The sequence below is a fragment of the Seriola lalandi genome, unplaced genomic scaffold (assembly GCF_002814215.2).
Source record: "Seriola lalandi dorsalis isolate HSWRI2012SDOR001 ecotype SW California unplaced genomic scaffold, Sedor1 jcf7180002054437, whole genome shotgun sequence".
In the NCBI taxonomy this organism is placed as follows: domain Eukaryota; kingdom Metazoa; phylum Chordata; class Actinopteri; order Carangiformes; family Carangidae; genus Seriola; species Seriola lalandi.
In genome coordinates, this window is record NW_019524990.1 from 201,954 (window position 1) to 207,478 (window position 5,525).

The window sequence follows — 5,525 nt, forward strand, 5'->3', positions numbered from 1 at the left end:
CAGCATTTATCCAATGACCGTCTAGTTTCGCTGCAGTGGAACAACCCACTCTCTGCTTCCCCAGTGAAGTCAGTAGACACTCTGCGTCTACACTGTGTAAAGCTCTGTGGCGCTGCGGGGATGAATGAGAAGAAGTCGTGTCGGTTACCTGTGATAAGTAGCTGATTCTGAACAAAAGATGAGCGTGTTCTAGCGCATATTTAGTCAATGAAAGGTACACACAACAGCACATATTTGACCACTTATTTTGTTGATATTTTAGGGGAAGCTGAGCTTCCCTTGCAGTCTTAGAGCAATCGCCACTGATATATATATATACATATATGTATATGTATGTATGTATTTGATGATGTTGAGCTCCCATGCTGGTGTTTAGTCCATACAAGTGATACCTGTTATATAACGGCTGGCAGGCTGTTGATGCTGGTGATCGTCTGGATGTTGATGGACATGGTAATACAGTGAACTAATCGTAACCTGAGCCCCCTCATTCATCCCCCAGTAAAGGCCAAGATGACTCAAGGCCTTCACAGTATGTATTTATCCAGCAGCACTGCCTCTAACATCATGCCTTGAATGCACGCCATGCACATAAAATATATTTAGACTTACCAAAGCGCTGATCTAAGCATATCGCATTTGGCAATTAGTATAACAGTTTTGCTCTAACAAATAATGTTTTTAACATTGACATTGTTGTTCTGTCACCCTCTAACTGTCTTGGTACACAGTACATTTATTATTTAACAAATTCACACAGTTGGTTTCTTGGGTGAGGTGAGGTGTTGAGTTTTAAATTACAATTTTAACAAAGTGCACATGTGCCCTAAAGAGGAATTTGTGTGTTGCTGTGTAAGTACATAAATTAAAATAGGTTAATCAAATGATCCAAAACCAAAGTACCTAATAAGTTATAATTCATCTTTGTTTGAAAGGATATACCATTAAATGGTGAACTGTGTTCATAAACAACTCTTTAACATTACTTTTGGAAATGCTGCGTGGATTTTGTTTTTTAATATACGTATAAAACTGTGCACTGTGCACCTATTGTATTGTTCCCACATTTTGAATTGGGGTTGTGATAAGAATTGTAAAACAGTGCTGGATTAACTCCAGCATTAATCATCAGCTTCCAGTGTAAACAGAGTAAACAGCATGTTACAGGTTCTGTTGCTCATTTCAGAGACAGAAGAGAAATCTCATGCCAAAGTTTCTCATCTATGTTCCATTTAATTCCAACAACCTAGTCTTACCATCAAAGTGAATGAATGTTGCATCTTACACATTTGGAAAATGTAAACTAACAGCTTTAGAAAATTCACAGAAAATACTACTTTTTGTGAATATTAAGACCCTGTGTTTTCTACTGTATATCATAAATAACTTACCTGTGACTTGAAGTGCATTATAAGTGAGCCAGACTAAAGACTGCGCTGTGTCCTTGGTGCTGTGAATTAGGTTTGACACTACTCCTGATAGTGGATCTGGGGGTTGTTTTTCTCATAAGGTTGAGTGCTGATCTTAACTTCTCTTAAAGTGTGGCCTTCACAGAGTTTTTTTTATCTTCCTTATCTGACCATTTCACCCAGTGCCAGCTGGGAGAAGATGACTCAGTTTGGGAGGCAGCCTTCTGTCACTTTGACACAATGGCCGTTCTTTCTACATGAGCAGGGCCTTAGTGCTGGTGCTGTGTGTCTCTTGAAATATGCTGGCACTTGTCCTGCAGCTCTCCCTTAAAATGTTCAAGGCTTCTGATCACTGATGAAACCCTTCAAATGGCGTCAACATCAGGACTCCATGTCTGGTTACAACACTTGGGCAAAGTAGCAAATGTAGTCTTTTGCCATGCCTTTAGCCTCTTACAAAATGCTTTGAAAACCACAGTGGGACCTACAGTTAAAGTGTGTTGCTCATTTAAATTGTCATCTGGTCAGGGGAAAGTGGGCCAAAACACCACCAAGTACAAGCACTGCACCTTCAGTGGGTCTGACACGCAAAGGGCCAAAAGGCTGATGATTCCCTTGGCCACTGATTTGAGCCTATTTTTGAGGATGCATGGCTGACTAACATGAACTGCTTCCTACCGGCAACTCCAGTTTATTTGTAACATCAAACATGGAGGCAATTTAAGGTGATTTATATGGTTATATATGGTGAAATGTGACACTGCTGTAGGCATCTCCCAAGTCCTCTGGCCATCAACACAACATCACTTTCACAATCTTGTGAGACAAAAATCCACCCTTGTCAGATAAATCTGGAAGTCTGGGTAATTTAGCACTGTAATGATACAGGAAAAAAAACTAAACTCTTTTGTGTTTGGAAGTTGATTTATAAGAAATTTGATTTACAATAATAAGAAACATATAAAGTTTGTTTTTATAGATGATATTATCAGTAAAGTAACCTGGGACCACTAAGTGTTTGGTGTTAGAGCACCCAAAACCCTCAGCCATGTGACTAAGCCTTGGCTTGTTACTAAGGCATCCATGTAGGCCAAGGATCCCCTCTTTGATTCACATTTACCTTGATGTCTGCAGTGCAGCCTGTGATAAAATGTTGGGTCTCCCAAATAAGCCTGTTCAAAGCACAGAAGAAGAACAGCCGTTATGCTTTACGTTATTCCATGATGTTGTCTGGACTCTGTGTGGTGATTCAAATCATGGAGTAACATAGTGAGTACTGAGGTTGCATGGCTACCCCTGGTTATTATCAGTGCTTTCCCAGTGGAAGCTAGTTAGCTAACTTGCAAGCTTCTACTTGCTACTGACTGATGTTCAACTAAATAGTACTGTAGGTTCTCCCAAATATTAAATACTGAATACTATAAAGACACAAATCTTAAATCACAAACAGTACATAAACAAACAGGGGAAAAACTGTATGAGTGTTCGTAGACATTATAGGGCTGTGACATCCTCCAGTCAGCAGTCACCCAGAGGCCTGAAGCCGAGATACTGTTTCTACAAATATGTCCATATCTTCTTCTAAAAACATCACATTTCTGTTTGAATATAAAAAAGATCAGGATTAAAACGTTTACCTTTACTGCTGTTTTATAAGCAATGGCAGAAAATTATATCCATATGTATATTACCAGCTTGAATTATCATCTCCTTAACACTCTGCTAATGTTTCTCTATTGACAGCTTTCAGCCCAACCAGGGAGCTCTCAAGTTGTTCATTTGTAACCTTGAATTTTCACTTTCACAGATTTCCCAGTTTTTCGGGAGAAGAAGGTCGCCGCCTTAGTCTTGGCACTTTGCCTTTTGCTTTTTCTTCTCTACTCTCCCACACATTCCCACCTTTATCTAAAGGCTCTTTCAGCCTGAGGGTGAGGGTATTATTAGGCTTCATATACAACTAACTTGAATGACTTGAGTGACAGTAAGTTGTTAGTGTGAATTATTGCCATATATTTATGCTGGGAAAGTGTAATTTGCATGCTGTTTTTCTCAATATGCAGCCTGCAAGGTTTAAGCCAGAGTAAACACAAAGGGAACATTTTAATGTTACTGCACTGAAACACTGTCATTTTACCTGGGATGTTTCATTAAAATCCTGTAAAATGTTAACAGTAGGATTTTTATTGAACCTACAATATAAAATCATATTTGTGTGTTTGGTAGACTGTCAACAGGCTTAACCAAGGCTACGATACGGCAAGAAAAAAGGGCATAAAGCAGGTGTTAAATGTTCTTGTCAGCACTCTTATCAGGGACATTTTTGTCTGGCAGTCATTCATGGCCTTCATGGTGCTTGCTCCTTCTGGAACTCAGTCCTTCAAGAGGCTGTACAAAAAAAGGGAATGACTTAACAAGAAGTGGGGCTGCGTTGAAACTCACAGAGTTTGACAATTTTGCTCAGCAAGGTTTGTATCTTTATTTGTCTGCATCAAACTTTTTATGATCTTAACATCATGAATCATTTTCAATTGACTTGAGTACAATGGCAGATAACATATGACTTTCTTCAATTATCTTCTGAGGGTCTAGTTTGTGGTTTTATAGCACAGTATTCCTGGTAGCTTCAGACAGTCTCCATTTAAAGCAAATACTGTCACAATTTCCCAAATGCTTTTCCTTGCTATATTGAATAATTAAATAATTATTAAATCATTAAGTAATGTACGTTATGTGATTCTCTTTAAGATGACAGCAGCAGTTTGCACTGCATCAATGAGCACAAATATTCATCAGCAAAAATGAAAGCGACAATGTTATATTATTTTTCTGACCTTCTTTAATTATCATTAACTAGGATTCAGATAACTGACGATTGGCTGAGAGAAACAGAAAAGTATGGTAGGAGTTGTACTGCTCAACTCTGAAATGTTACAGTTTAAATGAGCATCAGAACTCTCTTCTCGCATAGCAGTTATTTGACATATTGGTGACAGACTGTATTCTTTGATTTACCATTAATCTTACATAAAAAAACTCTATGAACTATATGCTATATAACTATATGCTCTTTTTTCAGCAAGATATACAGAAAATCCCAATCCACTAGTGATGAACTAGGAAGTGAACTGAGCAGAGAGAAATAATAAGAACTAAAGGCAGAGGCTAAAATTAAGTTGCATGTGAAGGATTGAGGAAATTCAACAAATCAAAATTTTGATTATAATGACTGAGTGTAAATTATCATGATCAAAGTTAATTGAAATGACTGTGAATATAATGGCGACGAGTGTTTCAATGTTAGGGCAACAAGACAAGTTAATTTTGGAAGTAGTTAAAGTAACACATGTTGGAAGTGTCAGTACTCAGTGGGTAGATTTTTGGTTACTAAGTTACTGGTATGATGATTTCAGATGTAATTATCATACTAGTCAAGCCAGTGGAGGTAAATTTATATTGCCAAAACTTAAAACTGTATAGAGCTATGGTTCTTTATGATGTAACTCTTTGCCTGTAGGTGCAACTCGACTATATATATATATATATATATATATATATTAATATGGAATATCTGCTCAGGTGTTATATCAGTCCAACTTAAAAGTTAAATCGATGTAATAAGGTTGGGTTTCATTATAGATGCCTTTTAGTGACATAGCATTATTTACCTCTAAGCAGTGTTGTGCCAGTTCACACTTAAAAAGAACTAGTTCAAAGTTCAGTTCACACGGATGAAAATGAACTAGTTCACATTCATAGTTAATTTTTTTTAATTTTCACAGTTCCAAAAATGAACAATTTCACGTTCATTTGTTCCGTTTTTTAAAAATAAATAGGCCGCTATTTTCTTTCAATCAAACCTCATTCTACCCATCCATCACCAGCCCCAAATCATTGCCACTCCCAAACTAAATTAATTATTGTACACCACTGAAGAATCTGAGTCTGAGTCTTCACTTGTTTCATAAAACTGCTTTAAATGCTCAAACAAACTGGCTTCAGCAGTGGTAGATGCCTCTGTACTGTACCGTCTGTTCCGCTAGCACCAGCCATGCTGGGCCGTGTCTATGGAGACATCATGCAGCGTGCCATAAAACTGTAATAAAATGTGAGTGTTCA